Here is a 20,515-nt window from a genome sequence, read left to right on the forward strand (position 1 = left end):
TTTCTTCAGGTCAAACACGTCCAGATCTTCTTCTGATGACAGTAAGATGAAGACCAGAGCTGACCACTGAGCAGGAGACAGATTATCTGTGGAGAGACTTCCTGATCTCAGGGACTGTTGGATCTGCTCCACTAGAGAACGATCATTCAGTTCATTCAGACAGTGGAACAGGTTGATGCTTCTCTCTGGAGACAGATCCTCTTCTATCTTCTTCTTGATGTACTGGACTGTAAGTTGATTGGTGTCTGGACAACCTTTTGTTTGTGTCAGCAGGCCTTGTAGGTATTTCTGATTGGTCTCCAGTGAAAGACCCAGGAGGAAGCGGAGGAACAAGTCCAGGTGTCCGTTTGAACTCTTTAAGGCCTTGTCCACAGCACTCTGGTAGAGATGTGTTAGTTCAGATTCATCTTCAGACTTCTGGGAGGTTGTTGGTTCTTCTGACAGCAGGTTGACTCCAGAGTTGATGAAGGTCAGGTGGACATGAAGAGCAGCCAGAAACTCCTGAACGCTCAGATGGACGAAGCAGAACACCTTGTCCTGGTACAGTCCTCTCTCCTCTCTAAAGACCTGTGTGAACACTCCTGAGTACACTGAGGCTGCTCTGATATCGATGCCACACTCTGTCAGGTCGGACTCATAGAAGATCAGGTTGCCTTTCTGCAGCTGCTCAAAAGCCAGCTTTCCCAGAGACTCCATCATCTTCCTGCTCTCTGGACTCCAGTGTGGATCTGTCTCAGCTCCTCCATCATACTTGATGTTCTTCATTTTGGACTGAACCACCAGGAAGTGGATGTACATCTCAGTCAGGGTCTTGGGCAGCTCTCCTCCCTCTGGTTTTCAACACCTCCTCCAGAACTGAAGCAGAGATCCAGCAGAAGATTGGGATGTGGCACATGATGTGGAGGCTTCGTGAGGTCTTGATGTGGGAGATGATGGTGCCGGCCTGCTCCTGATCTCTGAATCTCTTCCTGAAGTACTCCTCCTTCTGTGGGTCAGTGAACCCTCTGACCTCTGTCACCATGTCCACACACTCAGGAGGGATCTGATTGGCTGCTGCAGGTCGTGTGGTTATCCAGAGGTGAGCAGAGGGAAGCAGCTTCCCCCTGATGAGGTTTGTCAGCAGCACATCCACTGAGGTGGACTCTGTGACGTCAGTCAGGATCTCATTGTGGTGGAAGTCCAGAGGAAGTCGACACTCATCCAGACCGTCAAAGATGAACACAACCGGGAACTGATCAAACCTGCAGATTCCTGCGTCTCTGGTTTCAGAGAAGAAGTGATGAACAAGTTCCACCAAGCTGTACTTGTTCTCTCTCACCACATTCAGCTCTCTGAAGGTGAATGGAAATGTGAACTGGATGTCCTGGTGGGCTTTGCCTTCAGCCCAGTCCAGAGTGAACTTCTGTGTTAAGACTGTTTTCCCAATGCCAGCCACGCCCTTTGTCATCACTGCTCTGATTGGTGCATCTCTTCCAGGTGGGGCTTTAAAGAGGTCTTCTTGTCTGATGGTTGTTTCTGGTCTGTGTGGTTTCCTGGATGCTGTTTCAATCTGTCTGACCTCATGTTCCTCATTGACCTCTGCAGACCCCCCCTCTGTGATGTAGAGCTCTGTGTAGATCTGGTTCAGAAGGGTTGGGTTTCCTGCTTTAGCAATGCCCTCAAACACACACTGGAACTTCTTCTTCAGCGTGGATTTGAGTTTACGTCTGCAGACTGCAGCAGCAGTTCCTGAGTGGACAAACAAGAAATGTGATTAAAAAGTAAGTAAGATGTCAGTCAGCGTCAAAAAAATACATCAAATTTGGTAAAGTGATTCATTTGTGCTATTTTTGGCGCGTTAAGGTTTCCAGATTTATCACGAACATTAATTTTCACAACTTTCATATCAACATAGTTAACTGTTTAGCTCCATTTATTAGTAATATACCCAGAACAAAAATATTTACAGTGCAACGTTTTGATCTCCTTATTGTTACTTCCTTCACTAATGTTTTAGTACCAGTAGTAACCAGTAAGCGTATTCACTGATTAAAGACAACGTTTTATAAAGTGAACCTCCTCCCATCTTTCCTCCATCTCCTCTCCATCGTGTTAAATGTGTTAAATCCTCTTACTGCTCTGCAGACGCTCAGCCAGCTCCTCCTGCTTCATGCTCCTCAGGAAGTGCAGTGAGATGTTCAGAAATGCCTCTCTGCTGCTCCTCTGCTCTTCATCCTCACCATCCAACACCTCCTCATCCTCCCTCTGACTCTCTAAGCATTCTGGGTAATCTGAAGTCAGGACTGTCTGGATCTTCTTCAGCTCGTTCTTCACAAAAGTGACGATGTTCTCCTCCATCAGCTGGAACAGAGTCAAATGTAGCGTGAATCAGACATGGAGACGGCTCTGACCCCTCAGAGTAACGGCTAACTTCACAGTGACACTCTAAATAGGAGATAAATGCCGAATACGTTGTAATGCGAGAAAGGAACTTTAACCATTTGGTATCCAGCACCGAGGTGTGACTTGATGCTTCACTGTTCGTAACAAGTTAATACAATTAAATGATAGAAAATACCTTAAAGGTGGGGTAGGTAATTCACTTCAGAAACACTTTTTGTTATATTCCATGGAATGCTCTTAACATCCAGATAGCAATGAATATATTAAATGCTTTGACAATAAATATATAATAATAATGTCATCTGTGGAAGCCGTAGTACTGTAAAAAGCACGACCAATCATCTGAGCCGGCCCGGCTAAAATAACTGGATGGCCTACCTGCCTGTCAGCCTTCCATCTGTGCACAAACTTATCTTGTGCCCTCATTGGTCATGTGCGCGTTTGTGTGTGTTGGAGGAGGGGCTCTGGAAGGAAGTCTGAAGGAAGGGGCAGATTTTTTTCGGCTGCGTGCTTTCAAATTCTCGCGCACTTGAGCCGGTTTCTCCATTCTTACCTACCCTACCTTTAATATGATTGTAAAATAGGGAGAACAAATTGCAATTCTGATTCCATAGATGTGTCTCCCATCACCTAAAACCCCTGACTATTCTCTCAACTCAGTATTTACATTATTTGATCAAAAGAAAATCAATAATATCTTTAAAAACTATAACTCCCATTACATCAGCTTTGTACAGTGATGCAAAACGACACCATATTTGTAGTTTATTTTTGGTATGCAAAGAGGTGTGGTGATCAGGGTTTTTAAAAGCCTCTCTACGATTTGATCAAATATGAAAGTCAGCCGAATTAGTATTGATACTGCAAGGAGACGTATTGTGTGAAGAGAAATTGAAGATGTTGTTTAATTGCTGATAATGTGTAATATTTAATGCAGCCGAACCGTGTATTACAATGCCGTTATGTGATGACTTCCAAAGAGAAAAGCAACCACACTCGGAATAAAGTATTATTTGATTTATTTTTGCATAAACACCATATCCCAACGTGCATTGCGGCTAAAACATCCAATCACAGAGCTTCAATGATAGCTAAGGATTATGGGTAATTAAATGTTTTCGGCTGTCCAAAACGTTGAAAAAAGGAATGTGTCTCTCAGAATTGAAGGAGAAAAACACAAGAGCATTGTAACCAATTCAAACCAATGAATGTTGTGTAATGGACAAGGACACACTGGTATTTTTTAGTTGATAAGTAATGCAGATATCACTGTGAAATCAATCGACAGTGACGAGATCACTCCTTTCCGGGTGTTTGCAAAGAGAGCTGCGTCCCTAGCAACCACGTTACTATAGAAACGCAGACACCGGAAATACTGTTTTCACGCCGAGAAATGACGATAACTTCACATGGACACTGGCCAATCTAAAACCTCTTTAGTAACATACGTAGTATATATACATTTCCCTGGCGACACCTGTTGTGTCATAGTGAACACAAAGTCGTGACAGAGGCTTGCTCGTCAACATCCGGGTATTTCTCCAATGGTGGGCCATGTTAACAATACCGTGTAACTGTGTGACGTTTTGAGGGGGTGAAACCGTGTTATCCTGACGTTTCCCAGCGTGGACCAGCGTGACATTTTCACGTCTTGCCGTGATACCGGGTTGGGTTAAGCTGTGAAGGGTGTGTGTGTTCGTGTGTTAGCGTACTAATGGTATAAATGTGTCAGCTCTCTCTATTGAACAGCTTTTAGAGTTATAAATAGGTTATTGAAAAACATGCATTTCATTTATTGTTTATTTTTATTTCACTCCTTCTAACCCCAGCTCTCACGGGTTGGTGTGGTATGGATGAAACAGTTCTTTACTCAAGATATTGTTCCTTGTGTTTTTAACTGGAGGGAGCCACACACTCACCATAAATATGGAGTCCAGGTGAGTTTGATGCTGCTGGGCAGACTGACCACCAGGACCCTCTGATCTCTGCTGATGAGCTCTGTGGAGCAAAGAGGAGGATTTTAAAACAAATACAGAAACTAAGAGTTACATGTGCTGTGTTTGAAGATCCTCATTCAAACTGGACATACAGCTTAAAAAAAGATGTCCATGGTCATTTAATTTTACTAAGTAAAATACCATTTCAGAATAATGTAATGTGCAGTGGACTGCTCTCAGATGGTGGATCCTTATAGAAACAATCACTGATAAAAGTGTAATAAAGAATGATTTAACTTGATTGTCTGCACAGACTGTAGTTATTAGGCCTTGGGGTTTGGGCGCCCTATTGTATGAAGATTTGCCGGCGACTGTTTGCAAAAGCTCTCTTCATTCATTCAAACCTTTATTTAACCAGGTGGTCCCATTGAGATCATCGATCTCTTTTTCAAGGGAGACCTGCCCGGCATGGCAGCAAGTAGGTTACAACATGAAACATAAAACAACAGATAACACAAAAGGACATCATATATACAGGGCTACATTTACCTAGAGACATTGACAAGTACTAACAGTATCAAATTGCATTGCACCTATCCGAGCTTTAAAAACATGCAGTGGAACCAATTTGCTCATTTTCAAATATTTTTGAAGACTGTTCCAAGCAAGAGGAGCTGCGCATATAAAAGCTTTCGTACCTAAGTCAGTCCTTGCACTTGGCATATGTAACAAAACCCACATCATGTGATCTCATGATAGCTACTTGCAACTCTGTGTAATCAAAGAGCAGATGTAAGATGGTAGTTTACCCAACATGGCTTTGTAGACGAATATGTACCAATGACTGAGCCTCCATACAGTTAGTGAGGGCAAACCTGCCTTGGCATACAGGGTACAGTGATGAGTAAGTGCTTTACAATTTGTAACAAATCTCAGAGCACTGTGAAGGGGGGCGGCATCTAACTTGATCAGGTAATGGGCAGGTGCATTCATATAGATCAGATCACCATGGTCCAGCACAGGTAAAAAGGTCACAGAGACTAGCCTTTTTCTGGCTTCAAAAGAAAAACAGGACTTGTTTCTGAAAAAGAAACCTAGCTTCAGCCTCACTAAACACACTTCTTCTCCCTGGCCTTTTAGTCAGAGCGGAGCACGACTCCTGACTTTTCCCTGTGTTTTTTATATATCTGTTGTAATTTATTGTCTTTTATTGTGATTGTAGTATTTATTACATGTACAGCACTTTGGCCCGACCAAAAATCGCTTTTAAATGTGCTTTATAAATAAACTTTGATTTGATTTGATTTGAACCTCATAAAATTCATCAGCTGGGTTAAGAGATGACCCCTTTCTTACTTCTTAATATGCATAAAGAAAGGTTGTAAACATTCTCTCCTTCAGATACTGATAGGACTCAATATATGCCATGAGTCAGAGAGTAAACATCTGACTAATAAACAATAATAACTATACATTTTTATATTTCGAGGTGCCTTTCAAGACACCAAAGAACACTTTACACTGCATCAAAGAAACACTCAACATGTAAAAACAGCAACATATAAAATTCAGGCTGAGCAGACAGAAAAAGAGACATGAATGAAAAGCAGACGGGGACAGGAAGTAGCATTGATAAACAAACCGGACTAAAGTGAGTAGGCTGATCCGAACAGGACAGTTTTGAATGTGGTGATTGTGTCAGACTGTCAGAAGTGCAATAAATCTTCAGTGTCTGACATCAGTTTGAAGCTCTGCTGTGTTCTCCTTGTGGTTCAGTTCTTTGCTTCAAGAACTCCTTTACAATGTGAAGGAAATAAAATGCAGCCGAGAATGATGTAGAAATAATAAAGTTTTAAAAGCGAACAACAAAAATAACTTGAATTCATACCCTGGTCCATCACTATGCTCTCCATCTTTAAACCCAATAGGTCGAGGCATAGACCGGTCACTCTTCATGGACACACAGCTGGGTCCAGGAGAGTCTGGTCTCTCATGGTGGATCCTGATAGAAACACAATCACTGATGAATGTTCAGAAGATAAAACTTTGTTGATAATTATGTTGAATTTCAAGCGTTTTAATAGAGAAAAAAAAAAATGACTTTTGCTTTAAATTCTTACTCTGGACTATCATCATGCTCTCCAGCTTTAAACCCAATAGGTCGAGGCATAGCGTTACCACTCTTCATGGAAACACAGCTGGGTCCAGGTCCAGGAGAGTCTGGTCTCTCATGGTGGATCCTGATAGAATCAAAAACATGATGAATGCAAAGGTGCACTGAAACTCTGCTGAACATGAAGCTGACTTTTGAATATGTTAATACTGATAAGATAAATAATAACTTTGGATCAGTGGTTTCCATCTTGCAGGTTGGCAGGTTCAAACGTCCTCTGTAGATTCCTGGTGGATCTGTTGTGGTGTCGTTCCTAAACACAAACACAACAACATGCTCATTACTGCTCCTTCCTCTCTGTCACACACTGGATCTGGGAATGAACAAGAAGGGAGTCTGTGTGAGCTTATACTAAATCAAACACAATGTATTTATCTATGTAGATTTACAATGAAGTGTGTTTATCAGCAATATCAAGAATGAGAGAAGTTAATGGACGAGCGGCATATCTGCTGTGGAGGTAAGGGTTAGGGTTAGGGTTAGGGTTAGGGTTAGGGTTAGGGTTAGGGTTTTGGGGAGCGAGCGTGGTGCACGGGCTCTCGGGTAAGTATTTTTGTTTACAAACCTATTTAAAAACTCCTGTAATAAAACCAATACAAGTTTATAAAAGCCCTGTTTGGTCTGTGTTAATAAAATGAAATAAAGAAAATGCAATTAAAGGGATAGAAGAGAGCAGCTGAAGCACAGAGCTCCTGCCCCCCCGAGGAGGTCTCCCCCGGTGGGGTGTCCGAGGCTGTGTCCAACAACATCTGGTAAAAGACCTGGTAAGTAAGTAAAAACATCTGTCTAAAAGTACAGAGGTTGACGTTGTTAAAAATCGGCATGCAGGTAAAATGACTGTGAAAAAATAATTAATAAATAAAAATAATTGATAAATAAGTATATGAAAGCGCTTAGTAAAGTAAAGTGCTTTTAAAAATAAGTGCTGGTAATAAAAATCACATCAACACAAATGTTAAAATATGTAAAATATAAAACAAATATGTAACATATAAAATACACACGGGTTAGTAGGCACACGGGGAGGGGACATATTACATTATATTGCATTTAGCTGACGCTTTTATCCAAAGCGACTTACAATAAGTGCATTCGACCAGGAAGATACAAACTTGAAGAAAACAGAATCATATAAGTACATCAGGTTTCATAGAGCCAAAATATTTCAAGTGCTACTCAACTGGCTTTAGATAAGCCAGTCCTTTATTAGTATATAAGTGCTTTGTTAGTATGTAAGTGCGTTTTTCTTTTTTTATTGCTCGCAGTGGAGTCGAAAGAAATGAGTTTTCAGACTGCGCCGGAAGATGTGTAAGGCAAGGCAAGGCAAGTTTATTTATATAGCACCTTTCAACACAAGGCAATTCAAAGTGCTTTACAAAAATGGAAGACATTAATTAAGAAAATGGCATTTAAAATCAGTCATTAAAAATAAAAGATAATAAAAGAAACATTAAAAGAAAAAATACATGGATAAAAGTTACAGTGCAGTTTAAGATATGAATAGTTCAATTAAAAGCAGCGGCAAAAAGAAAAGTCTTCTTCGTGTAAGCAGGGTTCGAGTTATGTGGGAGCCAATGGGAGCTGAGCTCCCATAAGGAGGGGTCTGAGCTCCCACGGACGCAGTGAAATCATACATCTGTGGGGGTCGCTAATACATTACCAACACAACCATTAATCACAAATAATGCATGTGCCAATGTAATGAGTATTATTTACGTTAACGAGGTAAATAGGCTAAAAGAAAAACATGTTTTCCAAAATAACTACGCATTCTCTTGAATGACAATATGCCTGCACTGCACCTCCAAGCAAGGTGCGCAATGTGTGTGTGTGTGTTTGAGTGTGTGTGTGTGCGTACGTGTGTGTGCATGCGCGTTAGTTTTAAAGACCCCCATAGAGCTCAGTTTATAACTCGAACCCTATGTTTAGGCTTTCTGCTGTCCTGATGTCAATGGGGAGCTCATTCCACCATTTTGGAGCCAGGTTAGCAAAACGACGGGTTTTTTCTGATGGGAACTTGGTTCCCCCTCGCAGTGCGGGTGCAGCGAGCCGTTTTTTAAAGTAAAGTCAACCAAGTGTCCCTAAAAGTGTTTAAAACCCAGATCGAGGTCTAGAGGGGGGGTGCAGGCGAGACACAGGACACGCCTCGGATGATGTTTAGAAATACTTTATTAAGGGGTTATTTCAGGGTGTTTCCCTGAGGGAGGCTCCATTTAGAATACAATGGAAAGTAATAACTAAAATATAAATAAAATAATATAAACAATGTTTAAATAGGAAACGGGGATTAATAATATATAAAAAAGGATAAAGATATAACCTCCTCATTTAGAACCTAATGAAATAAGAAAACATGCAATACAGTGCAAACATAGAATAAACTGTGACATGTAAAATATAAATAATAATAGATAAAATATAAGAAAAATATATAAAATGGTAGTGATAATAATAATAATAATAATAATAATAAACAATAAAACCCATGCATTTAAAATTCATAAAAGAGTCCAGATGAGGAGGATTTATAAAATAATATATAGGAAATATGTATAAATAATAAATAATACACAGATAAATACTACAATATAAATAAATAATACATTAATAAATAAATAATTAAATATTTAGAGAGTTTCAAACATTTAATGGCGCACAACAAAAATGACATATGCTCTAAATTCTTACTGTAGATCAAATAGCTCTTCATCTCCAAACGTAACAGGGTGAGGCATAGACTGGTCACTCTTCATGGACACACAGCTGGATCCAGGAGAGTCTGGTCTCTCATGGTGGATCCTGATAGAATCAAAAACATGATAAATGCAAAGGTGCACTGAAACTCTGCTGAAAATGATGCTGATTTTTGAATATGTTAATACTGATAAGATAGATAAATCTGCTGTGGCAACACACTCTCACTCCCTAAACGTCCAGGAGCGACGCTTGGTCAGGGTCCATGGCGTCCAGTTGTGACGCGCTGAGGCTCCTTCAGCTTCATAAACGGACGCAAAGAGCTTTCAACTGATTGCAATGTATTCCCATCGGCGGCGGTATTTGACGCTAAGGGAAGCACCGCATCGGTCCATGTCGGTGGAATTTAAAGGCAATGTGAGCGTCCATTCCCATTGGATAACGGAGGATTTTACACCCGGAAGTAAGTATTCTTTTTGTGCTTGCTTTACTCTTTGAAAGTCATCACATGAATGCATTGTAATAAATGGTTTGGCTGCATTAAACATTACACATCTGTCGTAGTTCTTTATTTATCTACAGAGATCGGGCCTCAGAATAGACCGGAAACTATTCTTTTACCGTTCTGTTTTAATTTCACAATAAAGTTAGTAGTAATAATTTGTTTTGATATTATTGTTTTTTATTAACTACTAGACCGCTGGGTCATGTTAAGACCATCTTTTCTGTGTTGCTGTGGGTTTTTTACATCGCTTTTGTGTTACAAATATCAAAACAATAACAAAATATATCCGTCGTAAACTAAACCAGAAACAGCAGTATATTTTATTTTGTTAACACTGTAAACTTGACAGCTTTTTAACCCGCACCTCCTACTGGTTAAAGCACGTTATTACACGTTTAGAGTAATGCAACGCAGGTAGATTGTGTTGCTTTTTAATGACTGTTTTAAAATGCCTTTTTCTTAATGTCTTTCATTTTTGTAAAGCACTTTTGAATGTGTTATATTTGATGAAAACATTTAAATATTAAGAGTATATACAAAATAGGAGGAAAGTAGAAGGTCAATGATAGAAATATAGAATAGAAAATATCAAAAAGATACTGTAAATGGTATCTAGAATAAAACAGTTTAGTGCCGGATGTACAAAGATATTTATAGGAGGATGTGCAAAACAGACAAACTAATTAGGCTTTATTTAAACATTAAAAAATACTTTAGGTTAAGGTCTTCTTTTAAATACATGTAAGCAAAAAGCTTTGGGGGTATCTATATTAAGCCTGACAAAGTACTTAACGTTTAATATATTGCATGGTTTGTTTTGGGACTTGACAATCAACTTTCCTGCAATGTTAACTATGTTGAAACACTTATTTTAACTGATATTATACATGTCTATTATACTCTTATAAGATGTATGTAGATAGAATAAGAAATGTGCAGAATATGACAGTTTAATGGTGGAGGTACACACATATTGATAGATCTCTTGTTGAGGAACCTATGAGCCAAGTTTGTCATCATTGCATAACTACACCGTAGTTGTGTATATGATATGTCAATAAACCTTTGAAAATCTTGAAATCTTGAAAGGGATGTGCAAAATAGGACACGTTCGATTCCTGTTTTGAATAGTGTGCCGTCAATGGGATTCATTCCATTTCAAAGACCGATGCGGTGCTTCCCTGAGACTGTGTTGCAGGTTAGGGTTAGGGTTAGGGTTAGGGTTAGGAAATGATATACTTTTATATATAGATAGATATACAACTTCTTCATAACATTGCACCTTTACCCTCTTTTTTATCCACTGCAAAGGATTGTGGGTCAGAATAGCCAGAAAAGCATGCTGGTTTATAAACTACAAAATGCAACCAGCTGCAGTTGAACATCCTGGTATTTTGGAGTCCTAGACAGGATGCAGGGACCCCAACATGTGCTGCACAGCCCCCAGATTCACCCAGAAATAGTATGTTGAACATGTCTGTGTTAGATTGTCACAATGTGTTGAAGTACACCCACAACGAACTGACTTGGATAGGAGAGGATTTCAGATACAAAGCTAACATGAGACTCCACTGGAGCGTCTCTGTATGCAGTATCATTAAACACATAAAGGCCCTCTACCCACAGTGACTGTGGAGAGACCACAAAGGATGTTTTATAACCTGCCTGGTGTGTGTACGCTTCAGAGATAAAGAAATAAAAACACCTCAGTCCCGTTGATCCGAGCCGTCAGTCCGGTTCTTACATTTCCTCCCAGCACTAAGGATGCTTACTCAGATTACAATCAAACTGCCGCCAAAAACTGTCACCTTTACAAGGAAGTCTTTCTGGAAAAACATTCTCCACAATACTTTAGAATTGATATTTAGCAGCAAGAAACTTTAGTCCTGTTCAGTTAAACAGTGATACATCACGATGAACGATACAGGGGCGCGGCCAGGAGTTTGGGGCCCCATGAAAAGATATCACATTGGTTACTTAAACATTTTTTTCTTAATGTTCTAAAATTGTTTGGGCCCCTGTCAGTCACGGGCCCTTAGAATCGTCCTAACTTTTCACCCCCTTACGGCGCCCCTGGATCAGAACAAGTGATCCTGATGATCAAACCTCTACAGATTCCTCTATTAGGATTCTCTCCTGATGAACTGAGTTTCAGGAAACAAAGCTGCATGGTAAGGCACGGTAACATCTTCATTATATTTATCCCCAAATGTATAATCACAGATTTCCAAAAAGCATTTAAATCATATTCTTACAGTACCTGTTGAATTCCCTTCAGGTCAATTTAGACACCTGCATGTGTGCAAGAAACTCTGCTCATTTCTTCCTCATCAGTCCTGTGTCTGCCTGCATCTGATCTGAGGACGCCGTCACTCCCTCATAACTTCAGAGTATCAAAACACATGAGTCACAAGAAACCTGTCCAACAAGCACAAGAAAACAGTCAACTTGAGATATGGTGTAGTTCTACTAGCTGTCCACTACATGGTGGTAACTGATCATCCAATTGACAGTTGATGTGATCTCATTAGCATCCTAGTGTAGCTGTGATGAAGAGTTTCCACAGACATACAGTATTGACTGATCTCCGTCCTCTCTGTGGACGCCTGAAGACACAGATATGTTCTTTTATTAGGATTCTTTCCAGGTTAAAGTAAAGAAAATTGTAACTATGGATCCTACACCAATAACAACATTAATCAATGTTATTTATAATCGCACTTTTCATTTTAATAAACAAAACTCAAAGTGCTACAGAGTAAAAACATTAACACATTAGGTAGACAGGGCAACAAGAGGATGGTTAAAGTTCTAGCAAATGGCTTTGTTAAAACAAAAATGTTTTTAAGCCTTATATAAGCTTCAAATAAGATAAACCATTTTGAGTGATTCAAACAAAAATGCATTTTTTTTTGTTATTTTGATTGGCCAAGTTGGACATTGCAAGTTTAAGTATTTATTTATGGAAACATTTTTGGATGAAGTTTTAGTGAACCTTTTTGATCAAACGCATTGTTCTACAACGATTTGTGACCTACATCTTCTGATATTCACGCTGAAACATTATCAGTCAAACTGTCAAAAACACAAGACATCAAATGATAATAAACAACAGGACTGATCACCAAGGAATTCCCCTGGAAACCAACATCAGAAAGAACAACAGAGCCGACTGAGCCGCCTGCAGCGTCTTGGCCAAATAGTTGTGTCGCTCACACATTGCAGTGACAACAGCAAGTTATCAAGTACTTTCTGCTCACACCGTCAGATGATATAACTGGCCTTTTTTAACCAACGTCTCTTATTTCTGTTTAGTAGTTAGTTGCTCAGGATGCTCTGATCAAGGGACCCTGTGCTGTCATATCGATCCGGTCAGTTTAACTTAGTTTAAAGACATTTGAACTGTCAGAAAACACCATGGAATACTTTGAGAATATGATATTTTAAAGTAAATAAACAGAGAAGAAGAACACTAGTGTTTAAAGAGAATGGGCTCTGGCTGTATTTAGAGACTGGTTGATGGGAAATACAATTTAAACAGACCTGGACAGTTACTGAAAACCTGGATCAGTGCTGCCGTCATTTGAAGTCACGTTGCTGCAGTTCAGACGCTGATACTAGAACAGAAGACGGACCCCTCCACTAACATATCTCATGCTATCACAAACATCCCATCAGAAAACTCAATGCTCCATCAAACAGTTTCAGATACAAAGTCCAGCTGACATGAGACTCCACTGGAGCGTCTCTGACTGCAGTATCAGTAAAGACATGAAGACCCTAAACACGCAGTGAATGTGAAGAGACCACAAAGAGGTTTTACATCATTCCTGGTGTGTTTACTCTTCAAAGATTAAAATAAAAAAGCACCTCAGTCACGTGGATCCGGGTCTGACACTCCCTCACAGCACTGATGATCTCAGATTACAATCAACCTGCTGCCAAAAACTGGCACCATTACAAGGAAGTCTGTTTAAAATCATTCTTTAACTCCGAGGGAAATTCTCCTCAATACTTTATAGATATATAGAATCAGCATCAAGAAACATCAGTCCTGTCCAGCTAAACAGTGATACAGAACAATGTGATCAAAGTGATCCTGATGATCAAACATTTACAGATTCCTCTGGTAGGATTCTCATCAATGAACTGAGTTTTAGTCAACACAACTCTGTGGTTAGTTTAGGTAACTACTTGGCTGTATTTATCCCCAAATGTATAATCCCACATTTTGAAAATCATATTCTCACCTGTTGAATTCCCTTCAGGTTAATGTAGACGCCTGCATGTGTGGAGGAAACTCTGCTCATGTCATCCTCTGCAGTCCTGTGTCTGCGTGCATCTGATCTGAGGACGCAGACACACCCTCATAACTTCAGAGTGTAACAACACATCAGAGTCACGTGAGAACAGGTCCAACAAGAGCAAGAAACCAGTGAGAGGTGATGTAGTTCTACTAGCTGTCCGCTAGATGGGGCTAACTGACAATCTAATGAAACACAGTCAGCAGTGACATTGAGATGTGATGAAGCAGCCGTGTTGATCATGTGTGTATCTGTCTGATTAGAAACATATAGGATTCTTTTAAACACACCAGCTAGCAAAAACATCAGCAACAATAAATAGCTCTAACACCATTTACGACTCATTTAGGTTAGGACATGTTACTGCTACCTGTTGGGAGAAATAGCTTGTAAAAGAAGAACAGATGGTGAACTTTAAATGCTCACTCAGCATGATAACATGTTCCATTACACTCCACTCTTCTGATCATATTACATATTGATCACAAATATAGAAGTACTATACATGTTATCATTGACATTCAAAATTCACAAGGATTCAATTTACACAGTGTATGATGAAAACATGTGCCATATTGCAGTCACTGGGATATGTGAGCAAGCTAATCTGAAGGAAACAACACAAAAGATATTTACGCATTTGTTTCATCATCAGTCAGAACTGGAGTCAGAGGATGAGGAGTAGACTTCAACATGTCAGCTTCAGTCTTCAGAGGTTGATGGGCTAACATAGGTTTGATACTGATTTGTCAATATCTTTCATAACAAGTCCTCTAACACAGGGAATAATGCAACAGCCACTCAGAGCCAAAAGTCCTATGACAGTGATTAGAGAGGTGAGAATAGCTAAAGTCACCGCTTTCCCAAGCATGCCATCAAACCAGCCTGTAGGTGAAGTTTCTAGCCAGAGTGTTCAGCTAACTCTGAGTGACCTAAGCCCTGCTAACTCTTTAGTGACAGATCCATCTAACAGTGTTGTTGGGGATAAATGTACAGCAAGCATCACGGACAGATCACGAACACCTCCTTCCTCAGCCAGGAGCATGTCTGGTGCCATTCTGTTCTGTGGGAGGGAGCATCGAACTGATCAGCTGATCCTTTAATAGCATCATTAGTGGAATTAACGAAACGTTGCTGATTATAATAAATATAATTTATCATATCAACATTTGTATTAATAGTTACCCAAAAGAAAAGTGATTAGAGCTCCGCCAATATCTGATTTCTAGCTTTAAACTCCTCTGACACCCCCCGAGGAACGCCTATGCATGCATGTAATCTCTGTCGTTGAAAGAGGCCAACGGTGCATCCCTTTTCTCTCGGGAGGGTTTGAAATTCAGATCTTTAATTTGACCTATCATCACAGGCATAATTAACATCACTGGGGTTCATCTACTCAACCAATTACTTGGGAGTATCAAAACAAAACAGAGTGACGTGAAAACCTGTGTAACCGGTGTCAGAAACCCAGTCAGTGTTAGTGGTGATGCAGTTCCAATAGCTGTCCACTAGATGGTTCTAAATGACTTCGAATTGTGATCTCTTATTTCAGACAAGTGGAAAGAAAACATCCTAAATCGACATTTACTTGTTTATTTTATTTATACTTTTCTATCTTTGTGTTTGTAGATTGTTCCTAAAGTCACCAAAAGTTAGAATATCATAAAGCCTCATTTGCATATTCAATAATAACATTAAATAATTGTCTTGTCCTGTCTCTTTGTTTGATTTCAGGTGATCCAGGTCGTCAGCTAGTGTTGTCAGAACAGTAGAATGTGCAGCACTTAGATTGTAATCTTCATTTCCTGTCATCTGTGAAAAATGAAGGAAGTGTCAGAACAGGTCTTAAAAACTGATCAATGTGACTGAGGGACTATTATTTTTCATTACATTACATTACATGTTACTTGTTAGACGCTTTTATCCAAAGCGACTTACATACTCAATACTGTTATACTATTATTTTTCAACACCTAATGTAACGTGCAGGCATTGAGTGAGCAGGGTTCAAATACAGCTATCTGTTACCCAGATGGCATTCCTCAATTAGTCTCAAAACAAAGGAATGTCCTTACATAGAAAACAGAACAAAATTGCTCCAAATGTTCGACTTAAATGACCAAGTCTCTCCTTTTAACTTCAGTCATCATTTAAGGATTTAAAAACACAGATGTTGATTTATCTTTGCCACCATAAATCCCCTAAAACAATTTTTGGAATATGTGGGTGAAATACAAAAATATGGTTGTATTGTAACAGAATATAATGTAATATTTGTTTGGGATTGCACATTTGAGGATGAATATAACTAGGCAGTTACCTAACCTATGCTATATGGTTGCCTAAACATAACACATGTATGGATATTTCACATGAAAAGCTTTTAAAATGAAGATACAACGTTTTACAGGAAGGAGTACATTTGCCATTAAATCAAAATGTGTTTGCAAGCCAAAGCGTGTTTGAAGAAGTGGAGAAAGAACATCACCCTAGCAGCCTGAGCTTCTTGAGATTCCAGGTTTGTGGCTACGCTGGTTTCATGTCACTCCGATGTGTTTGTACCTGCTGATCTGAAAGGTTTTGTCAGTCAGTACCATCTAGTGGAGAGCTAGTAGAACTACATCACCTCCATTACCTCTCACCTTGACTGGTTCTTCTTCCCGTTGGACCTGTTCTCACGTCACTCTGATGTGTTTGTATACTCTGAAGTTATGAGGGAGTGACGGCGTCCTCAGATCAGATGCAGACAGACACAGGACTGAAGAGGAAGAGATGAGCAGAGTTTCCTCCACACACGCAGGCGTCTAAATTAACCTGAAGGGAATTCAGCAGGTGAGAATATCATTTAGATTGTAAATGTGTTAGGTACATTAATATAGATTTGGGGATAGATACAACCAATAAATTACTGGACCTAATTAAACTTAATCTGTAAATGTTTGATCATCAGGATCACTCTGATCACATCGTGCTGTATCACTGTTTAACTGATCAGAATAAATGTGTCTTGGTGCTGATTCTATAAATCTATTCCAAAGTAGTAGAGAATTTGCCTCAGAATGAAAGAAGAATGATTTTAGAAAGACTTCCTTGTAATGGCGACAGTTCTTGGCAGAAGTTTGATTGTAATCTGAGTTCACATCTTCAGTGAAAAAAGCAGGGAGTGTCTGATGCTGTCTAAAAACTCAGATCAACATGACTGACATGTTTTTTTTTTTTAATGTTTGAACATAGAAACATAGCAGACGTGATGTAATACCTGTGTGTAAAGGGTCTTTCTGTCTTTACTGATACTGCAGTCAGAGACGCTCCAGTGGAGTCTCATGTTTGCTGGACTTTGTATTTAAAACTGTTTGATGGAGCATTGACTTTGCTGATGGGATGTTTGTGATAGCATGAGATGTGTATATGTAGGGGTCCGTCGTTCTGTTCTATTATCAGCGTCTGAACTGCAACCGTGACTTAAAATCACGGCAGCACAGATCCAGGTTTTCTGTACCTGTCCAAGTCAGAAATAACAGACCAATCAGAATCCAGTACTTAGTATACAGCAAAGACAGTGTTTTTCCTCTCATGCAGGCACATCATGTAAAATATACCTGTTTGTTTCTGAAGTCACAGTCGGCTGAGTCAAAAGTAGATTTCTGATGTTGGTTTCCTTTGAAATTGAGTCCCATCGACATTAGTCCCAATCTGTATTGCTATTTGATGCGTTGCTCTTTGAGAATTTAACTGATCATTGTTATCAACAAAATTTACATTTATTAACAATGTGCACCTTGGCCAAAACATAAATAAACCTCTCATTCTGTATTTAGTACCTTAAAAAAGTTTGGGATGTTTGAAGTGAACGTACCTGCAGGAGTCTTGCTGTTCTTAGTTTGTATCTTTATAGCTTGTTTGATTTATTGTACATTTTTTAGTCACTTTAGATAAAAGCGTCGGCTAAATGTAATATAATGTGTCCGATCAGGCACACGTGCACGTGATCCACGCTGCTTCATCATGTGTTAGTGCTGAGCTTTATTTCATTAGAGGGTCCGTTAGCACCACCTAGTGGACAGCTGGTAGAACTACATCACCTCTCACACTGACTGGGTTTCTGACTGATGAGGAAGAGTTTCCTCCTCATATGAAGCTGTCTCAAGTGACCTGAAGGGAATTCAGCAGGTGATAATATGATAGAGATGCTTTTTTATTTGAAATTATAATTCCAACCAAGAAGTAACCTAACCTGACAAAGTATTTTTGTTTCTTAAAACTCAGTTCATCAGGTGAGAATCCTACCAGAGGAACCTGTAGGTGTTTTGATCATCAGGATCACTTTAATTAAATTGTTCTGTATCACCGTTTAAATGGACAGGACTAACGTTTCCTGATGCTGATTCTATAAATCTATCCTAAAGTATTGAGGAGAATGTCCCTCGGAGTGAAACAAGAATGATTTTAGAAAGACTTCCTTGTAATGGTGCCAGCAGCTTTTGGCAGCAGTTTGTTGTAATCTGAGATATCATCAGCAGTGAACAATGCAGGCAATGACTGATCCGGTCCAACAGCTCCGATCAACGTGACTGACATGTTTTTAAAGAAAAAGTTCAACATAGAAGAGTAAACATAGCAGATGTGATATAACACCTTTGTGGTCTCCTCACATTCATTGTGTTTAGGGTCTTTGTCTCTTTACTGATACTGCAGTCAGAGACGCTCCAGTGGAGTCTCATGTCAGCTGGATTTTGTATTTGAAACTGTTTGATGGAGCATTGAGTTTTCTGATGGGATGTTTGTGATAACATGAGATATGTTAGTGGAGGGGTCCGTTGTTCTGTTCTATTATCAGCGTCTGAACTGCAACCGTGACTTAAAATGACGGCAGCACAGATCCAGGTTTTCTGTACCTGTCCAAGTCAGAAAGAACAGACCAATCAGAATCCAGTACGTAACTTAGCAATGCAGCAAATACAGTGTTGTTCCTCTCATGCAGGCACATCATGTAAAATATACCTGCTTGTTTCTGAAGTCACAGTCGGCTGAGTCAAAAGTAGATTTTTGATGTTAGTTTCCTATGAAATTGAGTCCCATCGACATTAGTCCCAATCTGTATTGCCATTTGATGCGTTGCTCTTTGAGAATTTAACTGATCATTTTGATCAACAATATTTACATTTATTAACAATGTGCACCTCGGCCTAAATAAACTTCTCATTCTGTATTTAGTACTTTAAATAAGTTTGGGATGTTTGAAGTTAACGTACCTGCAGGAGTCTTGCTGTTCTTAGTTTGTATCTTTATAGCTTGTTTAATTTATTGTACATTTTTTAGTCACTTTAGATAAAAGCGTCGGCTAAATGTAATATAATGTGTCCGATCAGGCACACGTGCACGTGATCCACGCTGCTTCATCATGTGTTAGGGCTGAGCTTTATTTCATTAGAGGGTCCGTTAGCACCACCTAGTGGACAGCTGGTAGAACTACATCACCTCTCACTGACTGGGTTTCTGACTGACGAGGAAGAGTTTCCTCCTCATATGAAGCCGTCTCAATTGACCTGAAGGGAATTCAGCAGGTGATAATAAGATAGAGATGCTTTTTTATTTGAGATTATAATTCCAACCAAGAAGTAACCTAACCTGACAAAGTATTTTTGTTTCTTAAAACTCAGTTCATCAGGTGAGAATCCTACCAGAGGAACCTGTAGGTGTTTTGATCATCAGGATCACTTTGATTAAATTGTTCTGTATCACCGTTTAAATGGACAGGACTAATGTTTCCTGATGCTGATTCTATAAATCTATCCTAAAGTATTGTGGAGAATGTCCCTCGGAGTGAAAGAAGAATGATTTTAGAAAGACTTCCTTGTAATAGTGCCAGCAGCTTTTGCCAGCGGTTTGATTGTAATCTGAGATATCATCAGCAGTGAGACATGCAGGCAGTGACTGATCCGGTCCAACAGCTCCGATCAATGTGACTGACGTGTTTTTTTAAAAAAAAGTTCAGCATTGAAGAGTATAAATAGCAGATGTGATATAACACCTTTTTGGTCTCCTCACATTCACTGTGTGTTTAGGGTCTTCATGTCTTTACTGATACTGCAGTCAGAGACGCTCCAGTGGAGTCTCATGTCAGCTGGACTTTGTATCTGAAACTGTTTGATGGAGCGTTGACTTTTCTGATGGGATGTTTGTGATAGCATGAGATATGTTAGTGGAGGGGTCCGTCTTCTGTTCTAGTATCAGCGTCTGAACTTCAGCAACGTAACTTAAAATGACAGCAGCACTGATCCAGGTTTTCAGTAACTGTCCAAGTCTATTTGAATTGTATTTCCCATCAACCAGTCTCTAAATACAGCCAGAGCCCATTCCCTTTAAACACTAGTGTTCTTCTTCTCTGTTTATTTACATATCTGTAAAATATCATATTCTCAAAGTATTCCATGGTGTTTTCTGACAGTTAAAATGTCTTTAAACTAAGTTAAACTGACCGGATCGATATGACAGCACAGGGTTCCTTGATCAGAGCATC

The 20,515-nt window shown here is 39.5% G+C and overlaps 1 protein-coding gene and 1 pseudogene across 1 annotated transcript in view; one reads left to right on the top strand and one right to left on the bottom strand.

The window, feature by feature from the left end:
* Nucleotides 1-14,107, bottom strand: part of LOC117490062 — a 46,979-nt pseudogene extending 32,872 nt beyond the window's left edge.
* Nucleotides 14,108-16,743: 2,636 nt separating this feature from the next.
* Nucleotides 16,744-20,515, top strand: part of LOC117490060 (NLR family CARD domain-containing protein 3-like) — a 108,508-nt gene continuing 104,736 nt past the window's right edge. Inside the window, exon 1 of the mRNA XM_034139651.1 lies at nucleotides 16,744-16,827. The gene's annotated coding sequence lies outside the window, so the exon portion shown is untranslated. The remainder of the gene's footprint in view (nucleotides 16,828-20,515) is intronic.

This window comes from Trematomus bernacchii, unplaced genomic scaffold, assembly GCF_902827165.1.
Source record: "Trematomus bernacchii unplaced genomic scaffold, fTreBer1.1, whole genome shotgun sequence".
Taxonomy (NCBI): Eukaryota; Metazoa; Chordata; class Actinopteri; order Perciformes; family Nototheniidae; genus Trematomus; species Trematomus bernacchii.